This window comes from Dama dama, chromosome 11, assembly GCF_033118175.1.
Source record: "Dama dama isolate Ldn47 chromosome 11, ASM3311817v1, whole genome shotgun sequence".
Lineage (NCBI taxonomy): Eukaryota > Metazoa > Chordata > Mammalia > Artiodactyla > Cervidae > Dama > Dama dama.
The window spans coordinates 94,996,944-95,008,379 of record NC_083691.1 but is presented as its reverse complement, the minus strand read 5'-3'; the positions used below and the strand labels follow the sequence as shown (position 1 = coordinate 95,008,379).

The 11,436-nt window shown below is 45.6% G+C and overlaps 1 non-coding gene across 1 annotated transcript; it reads left to right on the top strand.

The window, feature by feature from the left end:
- The first annotated feature begins 10,902 nt into the window (after positions 1-10,902).
- Positions 10,903-10,975, top strand: TRNAR-ACG (transfer RNA arginine (anticodon ACG)). The gene has a single exon. It is a non-coding gene; the product is annotated as a tRNA-Arg (tRNA).
- The last annotated feature ends 461 nt before the right edge of the window (positions 10,976-11,436 follow it).

Here is an 11,436-nt window from a genome sequence, read left to right as displayed (position 1 = left end):
CCCAGGCAAGAATACAGGAGTGGGATGCCACTTCCCACTCCAGGGGATCTTCTCGACCCAGGGATCAAACCCGTGTCTCTTAGATCTCCTGAACTGGCAGGTGGATTCTTTACCACTGGTGCCACCTGGGAAGCCATATATATACACCTATGTGTATATAAATTATCCTCACCCAGCAAACACACCCATATACACTCACACACATGTTACACATAAACGTACATGCCCACATTCAGTTTTACAAAGTGTCTCTCAAATCCTACAGCCAAACATATAATGAAAAGCCTTCAGAACCACTGGGTTGAGAGTTCTGTTCTCTAGATACAGATCAGAACATTAGAGGTCACTGAGGAGGCCCTTAGTAAACATAATGTATTTTTCTAGTCCATTTACTCAATGTATTTTTACACCAATTCGGGCATTATGCTGATGGGCAATACAAAGACGATCATGACACGGTCTTTGCCCTCATGAAGGGTACACTTGAGTTTGAAAATTGCCATCCATCATCCATCACTCAATAACCATTTTTTGTCTTATACTATCACCACATTTCTCAAGGTACATTTTTCTTCCACTGTCTCCCCCAGTCTTCTTCTCTAATTATACACGTGACCTGGGGGTGATTTATTTTAATTCTTTCCCGTATTCCCACTATTCTGTCGGTTCTAAGTGTACTGTGACCTACTCTACTCAGAGCTCTCTCCTTCTGGACTGCTTACCTGAATGGCTGTGCTACCGCTGGCCACAGTCACCACCACCATCATCATCTTACATCCGAATTATGTGCTATTCTTTGTCTTCTAGGCTTTACACTATTATTTCATATGTGTGTGGCAAGTGCTAAAGCCCAGATTAAAATTCGCGTCATCTTGACTTTAAAGTTCATTCCTTTCAATGGTGCTGCCAACTCCCTCCAGGTGGCTCAGTGGTAAATTGTCCACCTATAAATGCAGGAGACACAGGAGATGTGGATGATCCCTAGGTTGGGAAGATCTCGGAGATGGGGATGGTGATCCTCTCCAGCATTCTTGCCTGGGAAATCCCTTAGACAGAGGAGCCTGGTGTGCTGCAGTCCATGGGGTCAGAAAAGAGTCAGACATGACTGAGCAAATGAGTGCACACACACACGCACAAAAACTCCCTCACCACAATGCCCCAAACTTATTTCCGCATTGCATCCGACTCATTCTTCTGATCCTGTAATTGAGTAGAAATACCATGATTCAGCCAACTGAGAGTCATTCCCTTCCACCACATGGCATGTCCTGCAGATTTGACTCCTTAATTGTTCCCACCTTTGCCAATTTCCCTCCATTTCCCCAGCAGATGTTTCTATCAGGCCTCCTAACAATGACCTCACCGTTACTGTCTCTTTCAAGTACAATAGTCATGCTGTTGCCTGAGCGATCTTTTTGAAGACCTGAAGCTAATGTGAGTTTCCCCAGTTTAAAGTTTCCAGAGACCCCTCACAGTTTCCAGGATGGAAGCCTAGCCTTTGGGAAAAAGACCCAGCCCTTCTGCCCCCAGCTCAGCTGCTGGCTGAGGTCTTACTCTCAGCTCTCTCCAGGAACTGTCTCTCCCATCACACTTGAGCCCCTTTGCACAGGTCTTTCTGCCATGGCCAGGGTCCTCCACCTCTTCTCCCCTCTCACCTGTAATCACAATGAAGCCTTTGGCTCAGGCATCACTTCAGCCTTTCCACCCACTACTGCTTCCTCAGGTTTCCATTAGAATGTTTTTTACAGGGTTCCATCACAGCTTCATGACAACCCAGGACAAGTGGACAGTGTAGGTGTTATTTTTATTGCCACTTTACAGAAGTGGAAACTGAACCTTGGGTTACTTAAGGAAATTGGTTAATATAAGATCTAAATCAATAGACTTGATTTCTAAATCCTAGTAGTTTTTCTAGGCAATTTCTTTCAGTTTAGGATTGAAAAATGATACAATATCTGGCCTCTGTACCCCAATAATGAATTAAAATTCAGAGACAGAGTCTGGGGTGAAGTAGAAAAGAATAGCTTTATTGCTTTGCAGGATGCATGCGTGTGTGCTCAGTCGTGTCTGGTTCTTTGCAACCCTATGGACTGTAGCCCAGCCCAGCAGGCTCCTCTGTCCATGGGATTTTTCAAGTAAGCATACTGGAGTGGGTTGCCATTTCCTCCTCTAGGGTTTCTTCCCGACCCAGGGATTGAACCCAAGTCTCCTGAGTCTCCTGCATTGCAGGTAGATTCTTTACCACCAAGCCATCAGGGAAGCCCCATTGATTTGTGGGCTAACGCCCTCAAAACTGTGTGTCCCACCCTGGAGGGGGTAGTGAGGAGTGTTACAGTCAAGGTTCAAATAGGGTGTGGTCAGTTCAAGGACGGTCTTCTGATTGGTGGGTGGTGAGGTAAGTGAGAGTCAGCATCATCAAGCTTCTGGTTCCAACAGGTCTGGGGTCTCCGTGCCTGTGGGCAGCAGTTAATTTCTCCCACGTGGTGGGGGTTTCAGCTTCTGCAGAGCAGCTCAAAGGTATTCTTGTGTGTGTCCCTGGAGGGGAATCAGGACCTGTCCCAAGGCTGCATTATTGTTTCTTGACTGCTCCTCCCTGGTCTCTGCATCCCCTCCCTTCCCTGATTAGCACCCGTTTGAACCTGCTCATTGGAACTCAGGGAAGATCCTGGAGGCTGAATGAAGCCTACTTCCTGTAATCGAGAATTGGGGGACACAAAAACTTTCGTGCCCAGCAGCCCCACAGTGTCCTGCTGGGATTCAAAGGTGCCCTGGGCATTCTGGAGTCACAAAGAGTCGGACACAACTGAGCGACTTTGACTTCACTTCACTTCACTGGGCATTCTGCCTTTCCTTCCCCATGCTCTTCCTGAAGAAGGGCCATGTGATTTTTACTGCATGCCCTTAATTGCTCTGGTAAACAGGTGGTCGGTGGGGGGTGGGGGGGCAGCTCCTTTTGCTCTTGGGCATGCTCTGTTCTGCTTTGTCTCTTCCTAGGCAGGCAAAGAGATGGAGAGGAAGGAGGAAGAATCTTCCATATACTAGCTGTGTGACTCTGGGGAAGCTCCCTTAGCCAGAGAGAGGATTGCCCCTCAGGACTGCCAGGGTGCTGGCAAGCTCATGCCACATGCTAGCTTTGACAGCTACCATCCTATTTATGTGGTTTCCTTTCCTTCTAAGACTGTGACCCCCCTAAGGCAGAGACTGCATGCCCGTGGTTCTCAAGGGCTTGGTACTTGAGGGTACTGTGTGAAGAGTTTTATGACACGATGACTCAGATATTCAGTGAATGTTCTCCACCAGCTTTGCTTTTCCCATTTTTCTCTAAAATATACTTTACAGTTTTACACTGCTATTCCCTAGCCCCAACTCCTTGCCTGTAGCTGGAATAATGAGTATAAATGGCTAACAAATAAAAATAAATATGAACATTCAAGTTTGTCTTCTTCCACCCTGAGTTCCAATGAACCATTTAAACATATATTTACAAAATGCTGAAATCTTAACTTGATTCCTTCTGCTAGAAGTTTTAACATTCAGCATATTTCAACGAATGGAGAATTTCCTATGGACAGGCTGGTTTTAGATGGTGTGAGGAATTCAAAGAAAAATAACATTGCCCTAGAGAAGAAGAGACTCGTACAGAAATTCATGATTCTAGAGAACCTGAGTGGTGCTATAGTATGCTGGAAAGCAAATTGGCAGCAGCTCAGAAAGAAAGGCTGGAGGAAGGGTCTTCCTTGCAAATTATTGTCGTTGTTCAGCCACTCAGTTGTATCTGACTCTGCCACCCTATGGACTGCAGCACGCCAGGCTCCCCTGTCCTTCACTATGTTCCTGAGTTTGCTCAAACTCATGTCCATTGAGTCAGTGATGCCATCCAACCATCTCATCCTCTGTTGTCCCCTACTCCACCTGCCCTCAGTCTTTCCTAGCATCAGGGTCTTTTCCATCAGGTCTTTGCATCAGGTGGCCAAAGTATTAGAACTTCAGCTTCAGCATCAGTCCTTCCAGTGAATATTCAGGGTTGATTTCCTTTAGGATTGACTGGCTTGATCTCCTTGATGTTCAAGGGACTCTAAAGTCCTTGCTCCAGTCTTGGAAATTATTACACATTGGTAAAATTAAAAGCAATAGTCAGGGACTTCCTTGGTGGCTCAGTGGTAAAGAGTCCACCTGCAAATTCAGGAAACACAGGTTTAATCCCCCGTCTGGGAAGATTCCACAGGCCACAGGGCAACTAAGCCCGTGTGCCACAACTACTGAGCCTGTGCTCTGGAGCCCGGGAGCTGCGACTATGGAGTCCACATAATGCAGTTAATGAAGGCTGAGCGACCGTGAGCCTGTGCTTTGCAACAAGAGAAGCCACTGCAATGAGAAGCCTGCAGACAGCAACTGGAGAGTAACCCTCACTCGCCACAGCTGGAGAAAGCCTGCAAAGTGACAAAGACCCAGCACAGCCAAAAATAAATAGATCTGAAAAAAGCTACATCAGTCCAGGCTATATGCAAACAGTAACCCCTGTGTTGGCAGACAGCGCCCATGTGGGCAGTGGGAAGAAGGGAACCTCCTCAGAGGATGATGACACTTGACTGCAGGGACAGAGGTTAGATTTCAGCATGAAGCGGGCAGAGAGTTTTGAGCTGGGCAGAGGGTCAGGGGCCGAGCGCAGAGGCTGTGCTTTGCGGTTTCACTCTTGCACAGCATACAGGAAGGTTTGGAAATGAGGAGTCACAGTGGGCATGGAGCTGTCGTCAACAGTTCAGTCATTAATAGAACACACTAGTGTTAGTCACTTAGTTGTGTGCCACTCTTTGTGACCAGGCTCCTCTGTCCATGGGATTTCTCAGACAAGAATACTGGAGGGTGTAGCCATCCCCTTCTCCAGCGGATCTTTCTGACCCAGGGATGGAACCCGGGGCTCCTGCATTGTAGGCAGCTTCTTTACCATCTGAAGCACCAGGGGTTTAGTCAATATAACTATTCTAGAAATGTGATTCAAGCCAGTATATTATCAACTTCTGTTGGAGAATGCCAGTTCCATGGAGGACAGCACTTCAAATCCACCACTTGAAATATGGTTGTATTATTAACATTTGCAAGAGTTAGAAATTTTTTTTAATTGAAGTATAATTGTTTTACAATACTGTGTGAGCTTCTGTTGTACAATGAAGTGAATCAGCTATATGCATAGATATATCCCCTCCCTCCGGAGCCTCCCTCCAACCCCACCCCACCCCCCTAGGTCTTCACAGAGAGCCAGGCTGAGCTCCCTGTTACACAGCAGCTTCCTACTAGCTGTCTGTTTCACCCATGGTAATGTACATATGTCAGTGCTCCTCTCTCAACTTCTCCCACCATCCCTTTGTCCCTCTGTGTCTTTATTCCTGCCTGCAAACGGATTCACCCATATCATTGTTTAACATTCCTTGAGCTTTTGAAGGAAGGATAATTCCTGAATAATGGAATCCAAAATGGTGACCAAGCCATAACCTCACTTGAGTTTCCTGAAACACAGTGTGTGCTAAGTCACTTCTGTCATGTCTGAGTCTGTGCAACCCCTATGGACTGTAGCCCGCCAGGCTCCTCTGTCCCTGGGATTCTCCAGGCAAGAACGCTGGAGTGGGTTGTCATGCCTTCCTCCAGGGGGATCTTCCTGGCCCAGGGATCGAACCTGCATCTCTTACGTTCCGTGCACTGGGAGGTGGTTCTTTATCACTAGCACCACCTGGGAAGCCCTGAAACACAGTGCCCGGGACTTAAAAAGACCATCCACCCAATTTGTCTAGGAATGACATTCTGCAGCTGCTTCTTCCTTTCTGGATTCCTTGTCAGCCCTTGCCTTCCTGACCAGTGGTCTCACCTCCTTCATAGAGCTCTCTACACACCTCTCCTCCCCTGCACACACCCCAGCTGTCTTTTGGAGCCAATCCAGAGCCGCCCCTGCCTTGACTTCTCTCCTCCGGCTGAGATACTCTGTAAAGTGCTGTCAGCAAATGCAGGGTTTGGAGGAGGGGACTCCAGGGGGATGTCCCTTTCTTCAAGAAGCACTGTCTTCGAGGTGGGCTGTCAAGGAGCCCGTGAGATCTGAAGTCCCAGAGCCCGAATGAAAGAAACACTCAGCTTACAAAACGGAGCCTGCCGAGGACGCTTCATCTGGTCCGGCCAAATCCCTCCTTTCTTTCCATCCTTTCTTCCCTAATCACAGCTGCCCTCTCGTTCCCTGTTCCTCTGCTGCGAAGAACAAAACCTCCCTTCGACTATCTGTTTTTCTTTTCTTCCCCAGAGTAGGTCTCATTACTGGTGATTAGCAGATGATTAAAACCAATTCAGCTTTCCCCAGTCGTGTCGTCTCCCTGTTTGCGCCCCGCGCGTCAGCCTTCAATGAACGTGCTCCTAAGCTTATTAACGGGCTCAGAGGATTAGCAGCCGCCAAGCCCAGTGGCTCCTACACTGTGATGCAGAGAGAGACATAGAACCGTTTGCTGCGCGCAGACGGGGCCTCTGGGACTCCACTCTCTCAATCACAATTTTATTTTCCATGTAGAGCAAGATAAAAAATATCCCAATAATCACAAAAACCAAACGTTTGGGCAAGTCTGAAGATAGCCTGAAACGCAGTGGCAGGAAATAGACTGCACCAATCATGGAGGCCCTGGGGTGTGTGCATGTGTGTGGGGGGTGTGTGTTTGTTTACATGAGTGTGGAATCACACAGTCTATCTGTGTTAACACTCATGTGTGAAGATGAACATCCTCCTTTAGTTCCAACTTTCACTTCACTGTTTACACAGTGTGTGTTTGTATGGGCCACGTATGGATAGATTTCTTTCTTTCATTTTTTAATTTTCTCCCCCTTTGTTTATTCAATCATTTATTTGTATCAATATGTACTTGTATATATTTTCTTGTATATATATATCTTTCCTATAGTGAGTTATAATCTGAAACTACACTATTCTGTGGTTGCTCAAATTGTTCTAGCATTAGACACTGGGAGATTTTTCAGGCATCTGAGTGACTTGGCAATGTTGTGATAGTTCCTGCGTACAAGGAGCTGAATCAGTCACAAGTATACATATATCCCCTTCCTCTTGAGCATCCCTCCCACCCCACCCCTGTATCTCACCCCCCTAGGTCATCACAGAGAACTGAACTAAGCTTACTTATACTATACAGCAGCTTCCCACTAGTTATCTTACACATGGTGGTGTATATATGGAGTTTCCCCGGTGACTCAGCTATAAACAGTCTGCCTGCCTTGCAGGAGCCTCGGGAGACGTGGGTTCGACCTCTGGGATTGGAAGGTCCCCTGGAGGAGGGCGTGGCAACCCACCCCGGTGTTCTTACCTGGAGAATCCCACTGACAAAGGAGCCCTGAGGACTACAGTCCATGGGGTCACAGAGAGTCAGACATGACTGAAGTGACTTAGCACACGCAGTGTATAGATGTCAATCCAGTCTCCCAGTTCATCCCACCCTTCCCCCAACTGTGTCCACATGTCCATTCTACATCTGCATGTCCTTTCCCACCCTGCAAATAGGTTCATCTACACCGTTTTTCTCGATTCCACATAAACAAATTCATATATGATATTTGTTTTTCTCTTTCTGAGTTACTTCACAAATGGAGACTTGCGAATCATCAGCTTTAGAACTGAGCAGACTATAATTTAGGTGGCACTTTAAAGAGCATCGGATTTCCCCAAATTGTGGCACTAGGTTATCAGCAGATGCACACAAAGGTATCCTAAGTAACGATTCACTTAGGTTTCAAAGCCACAAAAATGCCATGTAGTGCTTATAAAGTTTGGAAGGAATGCTTCCCTCTCTGCAAGGGGTTTCTTTCCTGTATAACTAACTCTATATGAGTCACAATAATGATCACAATAATAAAAGTGACTGACTTACTGGCTGGGATCCCAAGTAGTATCTTAAGGAACAAAAACGGTCTTGGTTTAGAAAGCTCAGAAAGGAGAAAATCCTCCTGGTATAACCTTAGTAGATGATGCTTTACAAGGAAGTGTTTTTGGCAATGCCATTGTTTTGTTGGTGCAGATTGTCTCTCACTCTAAATCTTTATGCTTTTCCCGTTTGTTTCACCTTTTCAAGGCAGTTTAACTCTGAATGTGTTGGAGCTTGAAATCTAGTTTCTGACTCAGGATAGCAACAGGGTTTGCAGAAAGTGTCAACAAACACCCACAAGCAGGGAAAGTGGGAAATGTGAAAGGTGGGTCACGCCAGACTTCCATGGCTGCATGATGGATGCATCTGTGGAGGAGAAGGAAGGGAAACCCTAGAAAAGCAGACCTTACAACCAAGCAGTGAAACTCAGCAACAGCAAGAAACAAAGGAAAACCTGACGAAATGATAGAGAAGTAATGAGAAAGCAGAGAAAGACACTGTCAATCACCCAAAGTGGCACAATCATGTTTTATTTAATTTCATCATTTAATATCTAAGGCAAAATGACAGACAAGGAGTTCTTATTGGTTCACTCTTAACCAGCATTAAAAAAATTTCCAGCAATATCCCTGACCTTGCTTGGCCCCAATAAGTAGGTAATTGCTAAAGGATCGATTCCCTCCTTATTCAACAATAGGTCCCAAACAAATGCGATATATTCAATCAAGTGACAGAGAATCCCAGCTGAAGGGAATGGAACACAAAGGGAGCTTTAAGAGCGTTGGTCACAAAAGTGCTGGAATAAATATCAGGAAAGCGTTTATTACCAAGGACCTCTGATAATGTAACTGGAATGAACAGGGGGGAAAATGATGGATTATTAAGCTTCTAAACAATTTATGCCATGCCTACGAGGCATAGCATGTATCTATGGGGATTAGACAGATAAATATTGTTTAAGGAAGTACTTTTGCTTGGAAGTCTTTCATAGCACCTGGAGAGGATTTCCATGTCAGGAGAGAAGCAAGTTCCAAGTTCAGAAGCAGGGCTGTGTCAGTCTCTGTAGATGAATAAAAGAAACGGTGTCCTGGGAAGGTGAGGGTCTTCCGATCTATCCTCTGCCAGCTCTGTGCAGTCTGGGGCCAGAGCAACATCATGAACTGAGGCCCTTTCATATGCACTGAATTAAACATCACAAAAGGACCCCTGGTCTTGCTTCTGCAGTTCTTCAAACAACCTCCACATTAATGGTGGCCACCATGCCACCATCATCCTGATACCCACAGAATCTGACAATTATTTCTGACTCCTTGATGTCCAGGATCACTTTTTCCTTCATAATTTGCCTTGTTTTCTTCTTTTCAGCATTATGGGACAGACTTGCATTGTGCATAGGTTAGCACCTGTCAGGACAGGAGGTATGTGTAGAATCCTTTTATCATGATCATCACAGGGACATGGTGGTTAAGAACTCTGGACTTGGGTTTGGACCAGCTCTAAAAATTACAGATAGTGCAGTGGTTAAGACTTCATGCTTCCACTGCAAGGGGCATGGGTTTGATCCCTGGTTGGGGAAGTAATATCCTACCTGCGGCATGGTGTGGCTAAAAAATAAAATAAAAATTGCTAGGGTTACGACCTTGAGGAATTTACTTAACCTCTTGGAACTTCAGTTGCAACACCTGTAATATGGGGAGAATATTACCCATCTCATTAAATTAATGATGATTATTCATAACAAGGGATGCCCGGTTAATCCTCTCCAAGGACCCAGCCTATGCCTGGTCACAAAGTCAGATCTCAGTAGATGTTGGTCATATTATGAGTGGTGTTGGCAGAAGCAACAACTCTACCACATTCTTTCCAACATGTGGACCCCACTTCAGTGGGAGGGTACAAAGGGAACCATTTGAGTTAACTAAGACCCTTAAAGGACTTTCCTGGTGGTTCAGTGGTAAAGAATCTGCCTGTAACACAGGAGATGTGAATTCAATCCCTGGGTCAGGAAGATCCCCTGGAGAAGCAAATGGCAGCCCACTCCAGTACTCTTGCCTGGGAAATCCCATGGACAGAGGAGCCTGGTGGGCTACAGTCCATGGGGTCGCAAAGAGTCAGACACGACTGAAGTGACTTAGCACACACAGTGTATGTAGCTCAATCCCAGTCTCCCAGCTCATCCCACCCTTCCCTGCCCGTGTCCCCATGTCCATTCTTTATGTCTGCATCTCTATTCCTGCCCTGCTAATAGGTTCATCAGTACCGTTTTTCTAGATTCCACATATATGAGGGTATAGATTCAATTTCTGGTTGGGGAGCTAAGATCTCACATGTGTCACAGCCAAAAAACCAGAACATAAACAACAGAAGTGGTATTATAACAAATTCTATACTGAGTTAAAAAATGGTACACATAAAAAAAAATCTTAAAAATAAAAAGACCCTTAAAAGAAGCTTGAGAGTCAGTAGTTAACTCTGTAAACCTAAATCTTATAGGAATAGAAGGCAGAAACTGGAGTGAAGTGACCAGATCAAAGTATACGGGATAGGACGCACATTAAAAAATCAATAACAGGGCTTCCCTGGTGGTTCAGTGGTAAAAAATCTGCCTGCTAAGGCAGGGGACACTGGTTCCATCTCTGGTTCTGGAAGATTCCACATGCTGTGGAACAACTAAGTCCATGAGCCACAACTATTGAACATGTGCTGTAGGCCTGGAAACCCCAACTACTAAAGCCTGCAGGCCTAGAGCCCGTGTTCCACAGCAAGAGAAGCCACTGCAATGAGAAGCCCGTGCCCGGCAACTAGAGAGCAACCTCTGCTTGCTGCAACTAAAGAAACGTCCGCAGCAAGGAAGACCCAGAACAGCTAAAAATAAACAAACAAATAAAATTATATATATGTATATATACACACACACACACACACACACACACACATATATATATATATATATATATATATATATATATATATATATATATATATATATATATAAAATGCTTCCCTGGTGGCTCAGACGGTAAAGCGTCTGCCTACGATGCAGGAGACCCAGGTTCAATTCCTGAGTTGGGAAGATCTCCTGGAGAAGGAAATGGCAACCCACTCCAGTATTCTTGCCTGGAAAATCCTATGGATGGAGGAACCTGGTAGGCTACAGTCCATGGGGTCGCAAAGAGTCGGACATGACTGAGCGACTTCACTTTCACTTTCACTTTCATATATATATGAAATAAGATCAATAACAATTAAGGCAGCATTGTAAACTGACAAATGAGTGTGAAAGTGAAAGTCGCTCAGTTGTGTCCAACTCTTTAGACCCCACAGACTAGTCCATGGAATTCTCCAGGCCAGAATACTGGAGTGGGTAGCCTTTCCCTGCTCCAGGGGATCTTCTCAACCCAGGAATTGAACTGGGATCTCCTGCATTGTAGGCAGATTCCTTACCAAGTGAGCTACCAGGGCAGCCCACAAACGAGTGTAAGAGACAATAACTACTGTCACCAACAGGAGGGGTCACTACGGGCTTGGGCTGCCA